This window comes from Schistocerca nitens, chromosome 1, assembly GCF_023898315.1.
Source record: "Schistocerca nitens isolate TAMUIC-IGC-003100 chromosome 1, iqSchNite1.1, whole genome shotgun sequence".
In the NCBI taxonomy this organism is placed as follows: Eukaryota; Metazoa; Arthropoda; class Insecta; order Orthoptera; family Acrididae; genus Schistocerca; species Schistocerca nitens.
In genome coordinates, this window is record NC_064614.1 from 305,756,562 (window position 1) to 305,777,504 (window position 20,943).

Below are 20,943 nucleotides of genomic sequence, written 5' to 3' on the forward strand. Positions count from 1 at the left end.
TTGAACCAAGGATCCCTCGTTCCGCAGCTACTCACGCTAACCACGGGACCACCGGGCTCCTGATCTTACACTCTTCTTGATGTTGCATATGTTGCGCATGGACTACTCAGTTTGTATATTTTCTTATTTTTTTCATAGTTCCACACAACTTCTTCCTGTTTTCTTGATTGATCTGTGTTCAGTTGCCGGCCGGAGTAGCCGAGCGGTTCTAGGCGCTTCAGTCTGGAGCCGAGCGACCGTTACGGTCGCAGGTTCGAATCCTGCCTCGGGCATGGACGTGTGTGATGTCCTTAGGTTAGTTAGGTTTAAGTAGTTCTAAGTCCTAGGGGACTGATGACCGCAGCAGTTAAGTCCCATAGTGCTCAGAGCCATTTGAACCATTTTTTTGTGTTCAGTTTTTCAAAGCCTATCCACTGTGCCAACTTATAACTAAACCTGAGGGGGGTGCGATGGGGAGGTTCCCTTGTAAGCACTACGGGACTTAACATCTAAAGTCATCAGTCCCCTAGACTTAGAACTACTTAAACCTAACTAACCTAAGGACATCACACACATCCATGTCTGAGGCAGGATTCGAACCTGCGATCGTCGTAGCAGCGCGGTTCCTGACTGAAGCGCCTAGAACCGCTCGGCCACAGCGGTCGGCTGAAGGTGGTTCGATGAACCATCTGCCAGACACTTAAATGTGATTTGCAGAGTATCTATGTAGAGGTAGGTGTAGATTATCGCTGATGTCTGGAATGGTGTATTATCCTGGGCAAAGAACTCTTCCTTTGCGTGCCAACATTGCATCCAACATAATATGGCCCACTTATGGTTCCGCCTTTTTCCAAGTAATGTATGAGGGTTATTCCGTGGGAATCCGAAAAAACAATGGTCATCACTTTACCAGCAGACAGAATGGTCTTTGCCTTCTTAGGTGCACTTTCACCAGCCATTTTCCATTGCTTTGACTCTCGTTTTGACTCTGGTGTGTAATGATGGATCCAGGTATCGTCAAGTCAAAAATCTGCGAAAAAAGGCTCGTGGAGCGCGGTTAAACGTCACCAGACATTGTGTTGAAATGTTGTGTTGGATGCCCTCTTGGTCGACTGGCCAGCCGGTGTGGCCGAGTGGTTATAGGCGTTCAGTCTGGAACCGTGCGACTGCTACGGTCGCAGGTTCGAATCCTGCCTCGGGCATGGATGTGTGTGATGTTCTTAGGTTGGTTAGGTTTAAGTAGTTCTAAGTTCTAGGGGACTGATGACCTCAGATGTTAAGTCCCATAGTGCTCAGAGACATTTGACCCATTTTTGGTCGACTGGGAGAAATCGTGACACCCACCTCGCACACAGCTTCCTCATAGCCAATTCTTTTGTGCAGGATATTTACACTTGCTCAGTTGAGGTGGCTACAGTCTCAGCAATCTCACGAATTTTTATTCGACGGTCTTGCATTACCGTATCATGGATTTTTTCAGTGGTTTCCTTTGTGGTGACTTCAGTTGGACGGCCGGAGCGCTCTTCGTTTTCGGTGGTTGTCCGATTGCTTTTAAATTTACTAATCCAAAAGTAAATGGTCTTCAATAATAGTGCAAAGTCAACGTGAACTTCTTCCAGTTCTGTTTTGATTTGCACAGTAGTTCAACGCTTCAAATGAGAATGTTTAATAATAACACGAAACTCGATTTTCTCTATTTTTGGTGCAGACGACACACTGACCAATTGAGACGGCTGTCAACTATGAACTGCATATTGTTGAAATTCTTTGTACGATCCTTGGAATAATCAATCTTACTAAAAATGAAAGCACAAAAAAGTATTCATTCTTTCATGTAAATTTATCTGATTTTTCAAACCCTCGTACTGTAACACACTGCTATAGGACCTAAAATCAAATTGGCGCACCCCGCTTATAATGTGGAGTATCGCGAGATAATTCGTTTTCTGCATTTGAAGGGGAATAACACAGCAACATTACGTGCTCAGACCGTCGTATCTCAATTGAAACGATAGTGGGAAAAATGAAGATTCTCCACGGATTAGTGTTCAGCGCCTTGCATGACATTTTGGCCACGACAAAGGTCGCCGCCTGCAAGTTTCCGCTAATGCTCGCACGCGCCGAATGGAGGCAGCAGCAGAGATGTCCCAGCTACGACAGTCCAATCCATACAATATCTTTAGCCACCTAATCATCATGGACGAATGAAGCAGAGAGTTTTCTGAAACTACCACGATATTATGCTAATATGTTATACTTGTAAAGGCAAACCGCCACAGTAGCATGTTACCGGAATCTTCTAACACGATTGTGGGAGGCTTTCAAGACAAAGCGACTCGGGTATTTTGCTCCACGACAGCCTCAGTTGATTCTGTACTGGACGCAGTAAACAAGCCACTCCTTGGGCCATAAATTTTTCCTAGCCCCTTTTTATTCTGCTCACATGACTCTCGGTGACTTCTTCCTTTTTTCTCAGATGAGGGAACCATTGCGTGGCAGGCATTTCGAGAAGACAACGAGTTGATTTTCGAAGTGGACCGTTTCCTGAACAGCCAAAATGGAACTGCAACCAGCGTCTCCGCCAAATCATTCATCGTTCTACGTTTACATCTGCATATACGTACATACTCCGCAAGCCACCGAATGGTGCTTGGCCGAGGGTACCCGTACCACTATTACTCAGTTCCTTTTCTGTTCCACTCGGAAATATAGCGAGAGAAAAATGACTATCTATATGTCTCCGTACGAGCCTAATCTCTCTGATCTTATTTTCATGATCCTTACACGATATGTACGTTGGCGGCAGCAGAATCGTTCTGCAGTCAACCTTAAATGCCGGTTCCATAAATTTTCTCAATAATGATCCTCGAAAAGAACGTCGCCTTCCCTCCAGTGATTCCCATTTGAGTTCCCGAAGCACATCCGTAATACTTGCTCGTTGTTCGAACCCACCGGTAACAAATCTAGCATTCCGTCTCTGAATTGGTTCGACTTCTTCCTTTAATCTAAGCTGTTGGTGGGATCCCAAACACTCGAAAAGTAGTCAAGAATGGTTCGCACTAGTGTTGTATGTGCGATGTCCGTTACAAATGAACCACACTTTCCTAAAATTCTCCCAATAAACCATAGTCGACCATTCGCCTTCCACACTAGTAACAGTGTATTCGAAATTATAACTTTGTTTTTCCTACTCATCTGCATTAACTTACGTCTTTCTGCATTTAGAGCTAGCTGCCATTCATCACACCAACCAGAAATTTTGTCCAAGTCATCTTGTATCCTCCTACAGTCACTCAACGATGACATCTTCCCATATGCCAGAGCTGCTTATACTGTGTCTTTTGCGTAAGTTATATAGAAAACAGCGATCCTAACACACTTCCGTGGGACACTCCTGACAATACCCTTGTCTCTATTGAACACTTGCCGTCGAGGACAACATACTGGGTTTCTATTATTCAAGAAATCTTCGAGAAATTTACGTACCTGGGAATCTATTCCGTATGCTTGTAATTTGTTAACAGTCGGCAGTGTAGCACCGTCTAAGTGGGACAGATATGTCACATTGAAGCATAGATTTGTAGAGAATAAATAATACCAAGTTTTGTTGTCGTAGTTTGCTTCTTTCAGGTGACGAAACTTCATTACTCACCTCGTACTTTGACAATAACGTAGAAAATAATTTATCATAATTTTACCTAAAGAGCGTTTTAATTCTGTACTGAGACACTCAGTACAGCGAGGTATGCACAGTGACCTTGTTTTTTGAGTACAGATGCAGGGAGAATGTGCCACAGACAGCAAACAGTTAAAAGTTGTGTTGGCCAGTGTCGACAAGCTTCTAGCAGCTACCAATGGCTGCTGCAACGCTAGGACTTGGGGGCCGACGGCTGCAGCACCATTCACGTTGCTTGGGATCCGAGACACCGCTGCATCTTCCCTTATGCTCGATGACGTTGGTTCATTCAGAGCCGAGGACAAACCACCGGGATAGAGTCGGAGGCGCGGATCTTTAACCGGCTGCACGTATGTGACTTATTAACACATGTAAGGTGTTGCCAATTCCGGAAAGTACAAGTAAGCTAGAAAGGGCCCCTCACCTGTTGGAACTGGAGACTATCAGTGGCCGTATGGTTTGAAACTTCTTTATTTAAATGAGGGAGGCTGTACTTAAATTGCTGAATAACTGAGACCCACAATATCCTAGCGCAACGTAATCTGACTGCTCAAAAAAACGATAACCTGACTTCAGATAATTAATTCAGAAGAATGGCCCTGACTAAAAAGAAATCCTAACAATAACCTATACATTTCATTAAGCACTTACTTCACAAAAATCTTCATTACGCGAACTACTTCAATACAACGAGCGTCAATACTGCCAGCTAAATAAAAGATTCTACCTACTAAAGCCACTAACTACTAATAGGCATGTGGTTAGCACAGGAAAGATTTTGTTGCAAACCAAATAATGTATTTTTTAGCTTAGTAATGTGACATCCAGTTCAGACACGAATATAAATCGTCATTGACATCTAGTGCAAAGCTATATAATCATTAATGATTTTAAATCTCCAAGTCGAACATGTACAGTTCGTTAGCCTACGCTAACACTTCAGACCTCTACCCTCCATCAATGCTAACGTCTCACATCTAACATCTATCACTGCTGGCTGTTCACCTCCAACTGCCCAACAGTACTTCCATCACTACTTGCGACTAACTTCCAACTGCGAGTCCAACCAGCCACAGAGTCTCTTACAAAGAAAGCGCAGTCAGAGGTCCAATGCTAAGCGCTACACATCGCTGCCAACACAGAAGCAGCCCACTTACAGGTTTTCTAGCATCATTAATTAATGGTGGCGAACGAAAATTGGGAAAGCTACTGCTGCTTAAGAAGTGCGATAGGAAAATGGTTTTTGAGCCAGATTATAAATGGAATTAATCGAAAAGTTTACATTTAAAATACATTTGTACAAACTAGGGAAAAGGAAAAGGTTGGTTAGTTCCTAGGTTTTCATTTCTTTTTTAAGCGGAATTTTAAGTATATCTTCGATAGAACGGTTCCAAATTTGCCTAGTTTAACAACACTTAAAAACAGGGATATTAATTCAAAAACGGGCGGCAGTGATTGCGTGCCATTGCTGTACTGGCGGCAGCAGAGAGCCCGCGCAGCGAGAGCCAGCTCAAGAGCTCTTTCTCCACATGACAGCCTGAAAGCCGTAGATCAAGGAAGTCAGGTAGATGCAGTGTTCCCCGTCTTGACTCAGTACCAAACCCGCACTGATTATCAAAAGTATAGTCGTCCAGTGTATCAAGTAAAATTTGTAACTTGACGTGAGGCCGGAACGTGTTATACTGGATGAAGAGTCATTGACATACGTAGAAGTAAAGTCAGGTGTGCCCCAGGGAAGTGTTGTTCCGACCCTTGCTGTTAATGTTGCGTATTAATGACTCTGCAGACAACATTAATAGCATCTTTAGACTTTTCGCAGGTGATTCAGTCATCTACAATGAAGTACTCTCTGAACAATACGGTACAAATATTCAGTCGGACCTTGGTACGGATTCAATGTGGTGTAATGATTGGCAGCTTGATGTAACTATGTAGACTTCCTCGGCGTATTAGTATATCAAATTCTTGTCGGGTTTCCAGCCGGATCAAACTGTCATCTGAGCACAATATTTCAGCGGTATAAAAGTATAGAAAAGAAGAGGGAACTCTTGGGCACAGTGTTTATAGGAAACCGACTCATACCGACAAGTATTTGCATGCTGCCAGTTGCCATCCACCTTTTCAACGTACAGGAGTCCTTCGTACCTTGGTTAAACGAGCTGTCTCGCATGCTGAAAATTTACCACAGGAACTGCAGCATCTTAAGGACGGCTATACGATCCGCCAGATTCGACATGCTTTTGAGTTTAGACCTCTACCTGAACCTTCTGAAGACACCTTTAGGTTTGTGGCTTTTATTCCGTATGCTGGGTATGTGCCCGCCAAGATAGGTAGACTTTTGAGGAAATATAAGATCAAGACGTGGGGACCAGCCCAGTATTCACCTAGGGGGATGTGGAAAACCGCCTAAAAACTACATCCAGACTGGCCGGCACACTGGCCCTCGTCGTTAATCTGCCGGGCGGATTCTATCTGGGACGGCGCACCTACCCGAGTCCAGGAAGCAGAGCGTTAGCGCGGTCGGCTAACCTGGCGGGTTTCAAATCATACAAATATCTGGGTGTAATAATTTGAATGAAAAGCAGTGACCACATAGGCTCACTAGCAGGTAAAGCAGGTAAGAGTTACTAGGCACATGCAATCAGTGCCCATGAGAGATTGCTTATAAGGTTCTCATGCAACCCATCCTATCACTCAGGTATGTGTGACCCACACCATGTAGGAAAAACAGGGAATGTCAAATAGATACAAAGAAGGGCAGGACAATTTCTCACAGATTTGCCTGACCCTCAGGTCAGTGTCATAGAGATGCTAACAAAACTGAGCTGGCAGAAGCTTCGAGATAGACGCAAACAATCACGTGAAAGCCTACATAAAAAGTTTCAAGAACAAGTTGTAAATGAAATATTTAGAAATACTCGTATATTACAACCTCTAAGATTCGCTCCCGCAGGGATCTTCAAGACAAGACTGGAGTAATTACAGCACGCATAGAGACGTTTAAGCAATCAGTCTCCCCCCCCCCCCCCCACTCCATATGCGAATGCAACGAGTACAGTCCCTAACTAAAGGTATACTGGGAAGTCCCCAATCTGCCTCCGTGAGGCACGCTTGTGCGGTGGCGGTCCACCACATAAGTGGTGGAAAAAATTCTCACTGTCAGCATTTGGGCGGCAAGTAGAGGAGAGGTGGTGGCGTTAAGCCACTGACTTTGCGCCAGTGTCCTGGTTTAAATACCAAACCTCTCGGCAGTGTCGTTAAACTTCGCAGGTCCCTTGATGCTATTCGTGAGGAGTAGACTACGTGCCGGCACAGGGTTGCACCCTCTCCCTTCTCTCATCATCATCATCATCATCATCATCATCACAATCATCGTACAACACAAACATTGCACTACACTACACTCCACACACACAAACACAAATACACACACACATACACACACACGCACACACACACACACACACACACACACACACACACACACACACACACAGAAATACATACATGTAGTATTAGAAATATTTTAATGGAGCATGCTGCAAATAAATAAACAAAGGAATGGGGAGTACCCTCTGCCAATACAGATGTAGTAGATCGGCACCACGCTGTCCCGCCTGCTGTCGCTGTTAACACGTATTGTTAAAATAAATATCGCATTAGACTGTCTCTTCTAAGAGACTCACTAACGAAATTCGCCATAAATAAACCATTAAGACAATTAGACAAGAATAATAATGTCTACAGCACCAATATTATAAGAAAAAAATATGTCTTCGGTAATCACTACTGAAGCAGTCAGTGGGTCAGTGGGTCATTGTGGAGCCATAATAATGATTGATCATATGCTCTTTAACATAAAAGGTCGCACAGGTAGGAAAATAAAATTTGAGCCTAATCTCAAATCGCTTCTTCCTGATAACCTTACCTATTTCACACCTTACCATGTGTACTAGAAACATGAGTAATGTCAAAAGTTGATATGCAACCTTTATTAAATTCAATTCATTGTGCTAATTGCTAATCTGTAAATGCACAGCATGTAACCACAAACAAAAATCAATCATGTATACATAGCCAATTAACTAACTCGTTCCACGTAATTTGTGTTGAAGTCATTTAAATGGTTAGGCAACATGAATTTAACTAACTTTTGATCGAATTAGAAGAAATAGCTTCTTAAAATCATCTGCTTTATTCATTATTTCTCCACCCCTCGAAGTATCCCAAGCTGAACCTCTCCCGAGAAGAGAGTAGTTTTCCTACAGCTTCTGTTGCCTTTAGTAGCGACTTTTTATATGTTCAGGTGACTCATAATGACAGGATTATCCTTCATCGTGTCTGTAAGGAAATGAGAGTACGTACGTTATCGAGGTTCGTATTATACGTAGACACTCCAGATTTAACATTTTTCGCTCGTCGTGGTATATTCCAGTCGCTTTCATGTAATTACACATGGTGTTTAAGAAAACTGTCTGACACTCACGATATTGTAGTAGTCAAAGCTAGAATGGACCCTAAAAACATGTGTGTGAAATCTTATGGGACTTAACTGCTAAGGTCATCAGTCCCTAAGCTTACACACTACCTAACCTAAATTATCCTAAGGACAAACACAGACCCACCCATGCCCGAGGGAGGACTCGAACCTCCGCCGGGATCAGCCGCACAATCCATGACTGCAGTGCCCTAGACCGCTCGGCTAATCCCGCGCGGCACTAAAAACATATCTGCGATCCTTATTGAGATATGAGTTTTTTAACTTGTGCCGGGAACGATCAGCAGTATAGGCAGCTTTAATGTTCACATTCGTTGCTTATTTCTTACTGGCTGTGTTCACCTCTGTGCTTAGTCTTCCTACTGCGATGCTGTTGTCGAATATAGTAGGCCTACTTAACACAGTCTCATAGGTCATTGGCTTGAAAAGTTCACTGGCATGGACGGTTCAAGGTATAGATACAATACGTTCAACAAACCATGTCACATAAATAAAGGAAACTCTCAGTCACTCTGTGCTTTACCAAAATCCCTCACACAGCTGATTATACACTATATGACAAAAAGTATGCGGTAACCTATTGTTGGACATCAAGACGGCATGAACTCTGTCTAGGGACACTTTCAATGAGGTGTCTAAATTGTTGTGGAGGAATGGCAGAACATACAATGAAGGCTTTCACGACCGGATGGTACTGTTGTTGATAATTCTTCCGGGTTATATGGCCGTGGTCCATGGAATTCTTCTATTCCTAACGTTTCGTCCAATACTACGTTGGACATCTTCAGAGGTATGGCTGGTCCTGCTGGCTGGACTCAGCAGGACCAGCCATACCTCTGAAAGTGTCCAACGTAGTATTGGACGAAACGATAGGAATAGAAGAATTCCATGGACCACGGCCATATAACCCAGAAGAATTATCAACAACAATGGCAGAACATTCTTCCTCAAGAGCTGAAACCAGAAAAGATAGTGACGTTGGACGCTGGGTCTGGAGCGAACTCGACGTTGTAGCTCAACTCAAAGGTGTTCTGTTGGGTTCAGACGGGACTCTGGGCAGACCAGTTCGTTTCAGGAATGTTACTATCCACAATTACATTACAGATTTTGCTTTATGACAGAATGCACTGTCATACTGAAATAAATAATCATCGTCTCCGAACTGTTCTACTGTACAGGCTATATAATGCTGTAAAATGTGGCCATATCCTTCCGTATTTAGTGTTTTCATAAGTGCAATAAGGGGACTACACTTTAACTACGAAAAATAACCCCCTACTGTAACATCACTTCACTGTTGGCACTGCACTTCGTGGTAGGCAACGTTCGCCAAACCAAAACTCTTCCATCGAACTGTCACAGTGTAGCGCGATTCGCCACTCCAAAGCAATCGTTTCTAGTCATCCACTATCCAGTGGCGTCATTCTTTACTCCGTCTCTAGCTACCTTAGCACTGACTACAGAAACCGTGACTTACGAAGAGCTGCTCCACAATTGCACCCCTTGTTTTGTAACTCCCTGCGCACAGATATTGTACTAGATATACTACTGGTAGCAAGTTGTGACTCACTAATGATTCCTTCCGCTGCTTTCATGCGATTTTCTACGTCCAGCCTTTGCAGTGCTCGATAGTCTCTGCCCGTCAGTACATGGGGTCTGACTGGTTTAGGTTTAGCTGTAATTGTTTCTTCGTATTCTACTTTAGAATCGTATTCACCAGTCGACTTGGCCAGCTTTGGAAGGGTTGAAATGTCCCTGATGTATTTGTTACTCAAGTGATTTCCTGTGACTAGTCCACGTTCAAAGGCACTGAGTTCTCCCTGCAAGGCGCCGTCTGAGCTTCGAAGCAAAGTTCGATTAGAGTGCCTGTCATGCCTAGAACCTTGTGAAACAGACCACTCCAATGAACCCAGTTACCATAAACGTCTCACGCGACGGGAAAGCTAGCCAATATCCTGATTGCTAAAAAACTAAAGTAATATCTAGGCCCTAGTAACTGAGTTTTGGCAAAGGAGACTCTACATACTACGAGGTATGTCCAAAAAGTAAGTACCGTTTGGTAATATAAAACAAACGTGTACAGTTACAGAAAAAATATTTATTGTACAAAAATCTACAACTGCTAAACTACTTTTCTACATAGCTTCCGAAATTTTGTAGGCACTTGTCATGGCGTTGCACAAGTTTTTGCATGACTTCTTCATAGAAGGTTGCGGCCTCTGTATTCAACCATGTGGTAACATGTTCTTTCAGCTCGTCATCATCGTTGAAGTGGTGACCACCAAGGACAGATTTTAGGAGTAAGAAGAGATGAAAGTCGCTAGGAGCGAGGTCCGAGCAGTACGGAGGATGATCAAACGCGTCCCAGTGAAATTCCCGTAAGAGATCCGTGTGAGGTCGGGCATTATCGTGGGAAAAAAAAAACACCGTTTGACAGAAATCCTCGGCGCTTGTTCTGTGTTGCGCGGCGCAATTTCTTAATGGTCTCGCAGTAACCATGCGCATTGATTGTTTGGCCTTATGGTAAGAAATCAATCAGCAAAATGACTTTTCTGCCCCAAAAACGGTGCACATGGCTTTTCGAGGTGTCATGATTTGCTTAGGCATAACCTTCGTTGAGGATGAAGTGTGCATCCATTCCATTGATTCCCGTTTTGTTTCAGGGATGTCGTACGATACCCAAGTTTCATCCCCCGTCACTATCCGAGAAAGAAAACCATCGCCTCCTTCACTGTAGCGTGTCAAAAACTGAAGTGCACTGCCCACCCGTTGTTTTTTGTGTTGTTCCGCAAGAATTTTGGGTACCCAACGTGAGCAAAATTTTCGAAATTTCAGTTTTTCAGTAACAATTTCATCAATTAGTGATAGTGAGATTTGCAGAACTTCCTTAGCAAGGGCACTAAATGTAAACTTACGGTTGTTCTTAATCTTCTCTTCAATTGTGTGAACCAGTTCATCAGCAACCGCAGACGGGAGTCCACTTCGTTCTTCATCGTGCACTTGATCACGTCCTTCATTGAACAGTCTGACCTATCTTCTAACCATTGATTCACTCATAACATTTTGTCCGTAAACCTCGCAGATTTGCCGATTAATTTCCTTTGGTTTAACTTTCTTTGCATTTATAAAACGAATCACAGATCTGATATCACACACGGTGGCATTTTCAATTACGGCTGACACTATAAAGAAGCACTACAAAGCACACGTCGGCAGCAGAGATCTGAAAATGGTGTACATGTCTTCTCCTTGAGTCAGAGTAGCTGCCGCGCATACTCGAAACTGCGATCGTAGCGATGCCGCGGATAGAAATAGAACCGGACTAACTTTGTGAACGACCCTCGTATAAATGAAAGGTGCAAAATCTAACAACGAAATTAAATTCAGTGTCCAGGATATTACGATTTTAATGTTTCAAAAGGCTTTTCTCAACTTTACAAAAATTTAGCCCAATCAAGTTATAAAAAGAAATAGACCGTACACAAGAACACATCATAAACAGAAAAAATACTGATATTAAGTTGAAATACTGGGAGGAAAGACCAAATAGACAAGGAATAAGATAAGGAATGTTTTCATATCGCACACAAAAGTAAGTTACCAGTTCTCCCTCGATTGATACCGGTATGAGGGATTACTCGATGCCAAGGGAAAGGAGAAACTTAGCCAAAAGCCCAAGATTCTTCTCTGGTAATCTCTGATGAGTCTTACAAACATATGCATCCACCATCTAACAATCCCATGCTAAACGAACTGTAGATCGACTACTATACTTCGTTACTGTCTCACCATTGCTGAACAGATGACCATGGCAGCAAAGGAAGCGTCGCCATCGCTGAAGATGCGCCAGCATCAGTCGTGATACGTCCAGGTGTACTGTATATCGTCAACTGCTTCCCTTCACCTCTGCAAATCGTCAGTGTGAAAAGACAGGGATCTGTACACAAGCCAAGTCCAAGACTGCCTGCTGCCGAACAGACCAACCTACCTCCAAGTATACTGGTGAGCTAACAGCCTCCCGGATTTGCTTATTTCTCTCTTCCTGAGTTCTGTGCTTCACTTCCCGTCAACCGCCAGAGTCAGTCGGAGCTCCACCTCGTATTACCAATGAAAGGAATGTACAATAACATTTAAACTTCCCTCTCCTGAATCTGTAACGAAACTCCAATCAGAAACGTTCTCGTGACTGTGAAAGTACGCCCATTACTGTTCCCAGGCTCTGCAGCCAGGTGATGCTTTCCGCGCTCACATGCAGAGCGAGAGAGAAAAAGGCATGTAGGTCTGAGTGCTCTGCACTTTCACGAAACATAACAAAGATGTTATCTGTTCGAAAGATTCCTTTAATCACATTCCAGATACACGCCTTTCTTAGCAACAGAGTACTGTTAGTGTTCCCTCTCGCCCTAGGCCTGAAAAGACATGGTTGTGTTTCGGCAAAAGAAGCAAATTTTAACGTGGCATCAAGAAAAAATTAGGTTTCTAGTCAAAATTCTCTACTGATGACCTTTCTCTGAAGAAGAAAACGGGTAAGATCTCTGGAGCAATTAAATCTCTGCTTTTGTTGCAGTTTCAGTGGATACTGTATCTCATCATGTTTTTGATAATGAACAACTGGTGTTGAAAGTCACGAAAGAGATTTCTCTGTACAGGTCAATGAACCGAGAGTTATGAAGTAAATCACACTAAATAGCACACATAGCACATCATTGTTTTGATCCTTTGGATGAAGGACTACACTTATTCACCTCAGATATATTTTAGTTCCTCAAAGATACTGATAATTCATTTCTCCCTTGACAATTAGTTGACAGGATTCTGCAAGTCATCAGATATATCACAGCTTCAGAGCTACAAAATATATTGTCTCAAGAAGAACTATTATTCTTCAGCCAAAAAGGAGAGTAGTTCTATTCGCAAAAAAGAGGCTAATTCCTTTCATGCAATTGGTCATCAAAATGAAAGTAGATTATATCAAAAGATATTTGAGGTGAAACAGTTCAATAATTCATTCGAATGGGGACAGGAATAAAAAGATGGTGCACTGCGTACTGTGAAATATTTTAATTTTTCTCATATCATTGAAGTGTAGACATAAAATACACTCGTGTGCAGAAAAAATAGAACACATTGAAAGACTACAGATAGAACGTTCATATCCATAGGACATGTACATTAATATGTTCTGTAGAAATAAGTAGGATTTGAATTATGTTGGTCCTAAGGTTCAAGGTCAGTATCGGTATCGCGGAGCAACACCACCTACCGTTTAAATGTACCTGCCGCTCTCGTTGTCGCTATAAACCTAAGACAATGGATCTGTGTGACTTGAGCAGACATACAGGATGCCTCGCATACGTATGTGCGAAACGCATCGTCCATCCAGAGAGTTTGAAAGCGGGCGCGTTATTGGCATGAGAGAATTTGATGCATCCACCTGCGAAATTGCTGATCGTGTGGGATGAAGTGTTTCGGCAGTGCAAGGGATGTGTGCATAATGGTTCACGGAAGGCCGTAGAACACGACGAGATGGGTCACGTCGCATGTCCTCCTCGGCTCTGGCGCAACAGTAGAACAGTGGAATACATCGCACACTATCAGGGGTGACAGTCCGTCGCCGTTTATTACGGCATGGGTTATGTGCACGTCGTCCACTTCTCCAGATACCTTTGACGAATGTGCAGAAACATGCTAGACGGCAATGGTGTGTGGAACGACGTCACTGGGGACAGGAATGGCATCACACAGTGTTTTCGGAAGAATCCAGGTTCTGTTTGTTTGAGAATGATGGCCGCATTTTGGTTCGCCATAGACAGGGGGAGCGGCATCACAGTGACTGCATTCTCACGAGACATACAGCGCCAACGCAAGGCCTTATGGTGTGGGGTGGTATTGGGTACAACCACAAATCACAGTTGGTGCGTGTCCAAGGCATTGTGGCCAGTGTGAGCTAGGTGAATGACATCCTGCGACCCATAGCCATACGCTTTCTGCACAATATCCTAGACGTCATTTTTCAGCAAGACAGTGCACGACCACGCGTTGCTGCACAAACATGTACCTTCTTGGTGTCACAAGATGTTAGCCTTTTGACCATGCCCCCCAAATCACTAGACTTGTCGCCAATAGAAAATATGTGGGATATGGTGAAACGACGGGTGCAGCGTTGTGACTCAATGCCAACCACCACAGGTGAACTTTGGAGCCATGTGAATGCAGCATGAATGGCTATATTACAATACGCCTTTCGCGCCTTATACGTGTCGATATCATCAAACGTGGAACAAGCCCGTGATGGACTCTGTGGCTATTAGGCAACAGCACACATGCTGAACCGAAGGGACTGAAATGCTGATCATTTCGGCAGAACATATTAATGTACACATCCTGCGAATACGTGCGTTCTATCTCTAGTTGTTCAAGAAGTTCTGCTTTTTCTTTGGTAAGTTTCAATAACACCTGTTCATTATTAAAAACACACTAGGTTACAGTATTCCGCTGCAAAAGAAAAAAAAGCAGCGATCTATTTTCGCCTCTTTACCTTCAGAGAATTGTCATCAGTGGCGAAGTTTTAGTAACACCTACAATTTTATGTTGCCATGTTAAAATTTGCTTCTTCTGGCAAAACACTACCACGTTTACACGATGTCACCTAACTAACACGAGTGCAGATTGTAATGGTACTTGAATTACGTAACCATTACGGCACCTCACCTCAACCTCTCGATACCAGCAATATTCTACTGTTTTTCTGTAAAATAGTTAACATATTTCTGTGACAACATTCAGATTTGATTTAATTAATGTAGAGGTATTTCGATACATCGATATGTATATATTTCAATGATATTATTCGTATGTGTATTCTTTCTTTTGTCACTATGGTCTTTGACGTACTTGTAACTCTGATTTTTGGGCGCGTAAGCGGTTATTAGAGAGTCAAGCTTTGGTCGTCATGTTAAAAAGACGCAAATTGTAGTCAGTTTATGAAATGTAAACTTTAACAGTGAGGAAGATATTTTCAAGTATGTTTTATATTGTGAAGTGATGTTTTGGAACGAGTTACGTGATATTGCAGCAAAAGTAATAAAAAAGAAGTGTAACTTAAATTCGGAGTGCTGATTACTTTTTCACATCACCATTGTCCTAACTTGCAAAAGTTTAATCTTCAAGAATGGTTTATGAAACACATCTATAAAACTTTTGAATATCGCAGAATAACACCTAGGCCTCTTTGCATCCGAGCTTGAAATCATCACTACCTAGATTTTCGACGATTGAGCCATGAGTTCACAACGAGACCAGCGTGGGAAACACGAAAAGATGAGTGCCTAGTTTATTCATTATTACATGAAATGACTTTATCAACTGTGCTCTAATGACACCTGCCACATAATATAACTTTGTTGTTGCCCGAAAATGCAATATTTAGCAGCGTGAGCAACACTACAATCATAATCAATTTTTGACCTTTGTTGTGGTAGGGTTGTTAGAAGATGCAACTGTTACAGAAGACTGAAACACTGCTTTATTAAATGAGGAACTGAGGGCAAGTCATGTCAATAACTTACAAAAAAGCATATACTCGGTATAAAAAAAATGTGTAATTTCTTAATTTATATTGCTGCAAAACCTACAGCAAATCTTGTTCAACCAGCTATTGATGGCCCTTCAAAACTACATTGTTTCACTGAAATAATCCGTAGTTACTTGAATAACGTTATGGATAATGAAGTTACGCATTTTAACCATATGGCAAAATACTCTCCTCATTGCATGCTATAATTTGCCCAGATCTGGTTTCGACATCTCAAACTTTTTATGGGATATCACGGATGTTATGAAAATTTCATTTTGAGAGCGCTATTGGAAGTGAGTGCGCTATGTAAAATAAATTTTCTCGATATAGGTGACGGATAGAGACTTCCTCCCAAAATTAAAGAAAAATTCAGTGTGTTAGCTACAGTTCATATGCAGCAATGCTTGATGTAATACGCACCAAACGGAAAGTCATAGCCATCCTATTTTTCATTGCAAGCTTTTGGGATTTCTCGCAGTGTTTTAAGGGCATTATCACAGTAAATCTGATCATTAACGAAATGATGGGCGCTTCACCAAGAAGCTGATTTATAAGGCTATGAGTAACGTAAAAATACAATTTTTATGTATTATTTCCTACAAAATCGTTTGAGAAAGAATACAAGCCGTGCGTCTCAATTATGTCACGCAGCGCGTCAACCGGCGCTCTGAAAGCGGGCAAACAATGTTTCTTACATTCCGGCTCGCCAGCAGGCGTCCAGGACTTACCAGTCCGGCTGCCACCCGGCTGACATTGTTGGCTGGTTGGCTGAGTCGGGGGAGGGGGACCAAACAGTGAAGTCATCGGTTCCATCGGTATCAGTGTACGTTTACACTGACTGCGATGCGATGCGACGCGACGCGACGCGATGCGAGGCATATTGGCCAAAGCGATGCAATGCGATGGAGCGTTCACATTGCACACGATACAGCGCGCGCGCGATCTGGCCAGCAATTGAGCAGTCTCGGCACGACGTCGTGTTTCCTCGACCCAGTAAATTCTTTTTTATTAGAAAACAGTGCTCTGAGAATTCAACGCAGTCGTGAATGGGTGCATGAAATCAACAAGGAGAGGAGGGCTTTAGGAGGATTTCATCATTTGTACAGTGACTTGAGAAAAGATGAGGATAAATTTTGGAATTATTTCAGAATGAGTACAGAGACATTTGATTATATTGTGTCGTCTGTTTCAAATAGATTACAGAAGCAAAACACAAATTTCAGAATGGCTATTACCCCTGAAGAGAAAGTTATGATCACCATCGGGTAAGTACACAATATTAAGTTTACAGCAATCATTTTATTATGAAAAATTTACAAATTGTGATAGATTCAAACTTTCTTTTAATAAATTTTGACGTAAATGACAATGAGAAATAAAATATATTACAGTTCACTCACTTAAGTATCAAAGTTTTCAGAATCTTGGTGGCTTGAAATAACAATGTCATCAGGTTGAATTTCAGAAATGACTATTTCATTCTTCGGATTTCCAGCAATTACGACTTCAACTGGATTTTCAGGTGCATAGGGTGACATCAACGAACCTGCTGAATTTTTATCCTGACTCTCAAGTGAGGTGCTGGTGATAGTTTTCGCATTTCTGGCAGCAAACTCACTACAAAATGATAGCTGTCATCTTGCATTTCTGATTTCGACATTTGTTGCTCAATTAGCTTCAACTTTTGCTTCTCTATATTTAGCAACTCAGAGTTTGTCGATTTCTTGGATCTCTTGTTTTGGTTTGTGTGTAGGGTGGGTGAGCGAGGAGGCATCAAAACGCTACCCTCTGCACTTACAGACAGTCTTGAAGACTGGTGAAACATTCTCTCTCTCTGTAAGAGCTGGTGAGAATGGTACGTCGTCGTGTGCGTCGTCGTGTTGCGATGCTGTTCTTTTACTGTGATGAACATCAGTCTTCGTCTTCCGTGGCGTCATTATGTCAGTCAGGAAGGTCATTAGCTCGTACCACGGCCAATTGGGTTGGATAGGCGGCATGCCACCTTCGTCTCCTGAAAGTTCAGCACCAGTTTTTTTGTGTTCAGAGCGGAAAGTGTCACGTAGGTTCTTCCATTTATTCTTCAGTACCTCGCCTGAAAATATAGACGTGAAAATATGCGTAAATAATTTACTTAATATATTTTTTGTCCTTAGCACATTAACTGTAAATGGAGATCCTACACATCCATCAATTACGCTCATTTCATTCTTTTTCAGATATTTGTCGGTTGGGATGTCTTTCCATGCACTGGCACAGTCGTTTCGGATGGGTCTAACTACACTCGCACAATGTGTGCATGAAACGTGCGCCACAATATGTGAAATTCTGAGCCCTGTACACCTGCCTTCTCCTACTATACCACTGCTTCAAACCGTTGCAAAACACATGTATGCCAACTGGAATTTTCCAAATTGTGTGGGGGCCATTGATGGTAAGCATGTTCGGGTTAAATGTCCCCCTCATTCTGGGACAATGTATTACAATTACAAAAAATATCTTTCGCTTGCTTTACTAGCTGTAGCCGATGCTAACTGCAGATTAATAGCAGTTGACACTGGAGGCTATGGCAAGCAATCAGATGGTGGCACATTTAGAGCAAGTAACTTGTACAATAATATTTTGAACGAAACTGAAAACTGGCCTCCGCTGAAAGAACTACCAGGTACTTCAGTAAAAGCTCCATTAGTGTTGGTTGGAGATGAAGCCTTTCCACTACTGGAAAACTTAATGCGCCCCTTCCCTGGACTGTCACTGACTGAGGAAGAGAGGTTATTTAACAGGAGGCTGTCGAGGGCTAGAACGGTGGTGGAACGCACTTTCGGAATTATGGCCAGCAAGTGGCGTCTTCTCCAAAAGAAATTGAAACTTCTGTAGAACATGCAGACATTATTATTCAGTGCATCAGCGTCTTGCACAATATAATAATCGATAAAGATGGGCCTGACATTTCCCTTCAATTGTCTATTGACCAGGACATAACAGAACACAGTGCTTTAGCAGCATACTTCCAAAATGACAGAGCAAACAGTAGTGCTTCAAGAAAAGCGAGGAATGTCAGAGAGGCCTTCAAAAACTATGCCAACAGTCATTAATGCAAATACATTTCATGTCGAAATTATCAAATACTGCAACTATCGTGAACGTCATTTCATTATCAAAATACTGTAATAGTATCTATACACGATTAAAATTAGAAAATAAACGAAGTTGTTGGTGTTACTTATTTCTTGGAGTCTTTTATTTTACTTTTTTGTACTTACTGTCTGTTCCACAATCTTCAGCTATTTCATTCCATGCTTGACGAACAAAATCCCTATTGTGGTAATATTTATTTTTCTGGTCACACAACACAGGGCGTTCAAGCACATTGTTAATTAGTCTTTCGACGTCCATCGCAAGCAAGCAATACAGACGCAAGCGCAAACAAGCAATCGCTCCAAACACTCGCGCGAAACGCAAACTCGGTTGCGACTACAGCGGAGTCATCGCATCGCACCGCATCGCATCACATCGCTCGGCCCAGCCTGCAGTCTAAACGGGCACCGCTCTGTTGCCACTGTTAAACCAATCCTGCCCATTGTCACGCGATTTCAGCGCTTCATCGCTCCGCTCGGCTCGGCATCGCATCGCGGGCAGTGTAAAAAATGGTTCAAATGGCTCTGAGCACTATGGGACTCAACTGCTGAGGTCATCAGTCCCCTAGAACTTAGAACTACTTAAACCTAACTAACCTAAGGACAACACACACATCCATGCCCGAGGCAGGATTCGAACCTGCGACCGTAGCGGTCGCGCGGTTCCAGACTGTAGCGCCAGAACCGCTCGGCCACCAGCGGCCGGCAGCGGGCAGTGTAAATTTAGCCTCAGGCGAGGATGGGGAAGGAAATCGGCCGTGCCTTTTCAAAGGGACCATCACGACCTTTGCCTGAAGCGCTTTAGGAAAATCACAGAAAACATTCATCAGGATGTCCGGACGCGGGTTTGAACTGTCGTCCTCCCGAATGCGAGTCCAGTGGCTGGCATTGTGTGCTGCGTCATACAGGCTGAAGAAAAGACACAACACTTGGCAGAGGCATGCAATTCCTCATCCCAATGCAAGATAAAAGCATATCTAACATAACCTAGACCCGGTTTAACAGAAATGCGATTTAAAAAGTGAGGCTCTGGCAACGCCTTAACTGTGCGTCGCGTGACGAAGAACAGTTAGCATGAACGCTGCACTGAGATGCAGCTGTCCCATTAACTCAGTGGGACGAGGTAGGGAACGAATACGCAGACTCACCGACGTTCAAGTCGCGTTCGCACCAAACATTTTTTTTTTCAGTTAAAGCATCAAATTGTATCCAGTTCACATCTTCACAATGCGTTATCTTGTGTATTTATTTCTGTTGCCGTTATCTTTATTTAAACATTTAGACATAACATGAACCTCTTACAAATGTGCCGCGCGGGGTACCCGCATGGTCTCAGGCGCCTTGTCACGGTCCGCGCGGCTCCTCCCGTCGGAGGTTCGAGTCCTCCCTCGGAAAAGGGTGTGTATTCTCCTTAGTGTAAGTTAGTTTAAGTTAGATTAAGTAGTGACTAAGCTTAGGGACCGATGACCTCTGCAGTTTGCTTCCATAAGACCTTACCACAAATTTCCACATTTCTTACAGATGTAGGTGACAACTTTTTTGTCCATGACACAAATAAAGCCAGTAGCAAATATTATTGGAGCCAGTAACATCGTCCTTATCCAATGAGGTACAAAAAACACAATAGGTAGATTATACTAGTTTACTTCGCAACACACCTACATCCAGCATTGCCGAAGCGCCATGTAAGCGAGCTACTAGGTCGTGTACATCCATGAGTGAAGTACTATAAACTTGTTCCTTTAAGTGCCCCTACAAATAAAATTTTTGTGGACTCAGGTCCGGAGAATATGGAGTCCGGGACATAACTGTCATCGAACACCAAGTGGAACGTTTTCTAATGCAGCAGGCAAAGTATTGCAAAGAAACGTCAATACACGGGCACATTCAACTTGTCCGGCAATAGGTAAGGGCCCAAAAGCACTCTTCCCACGATTCCAACCCATAGGTTTATGCCAAAGCGTGCCTGAAAGCCATGTTCACGGGTGACATGTGGGCTGTGTTCTGACCAACAATGTCTGTTGTGCAGTTTCAAAATACCTTCAGAAGTGAAGGTAGATTAATCAGTCCATATCAAATT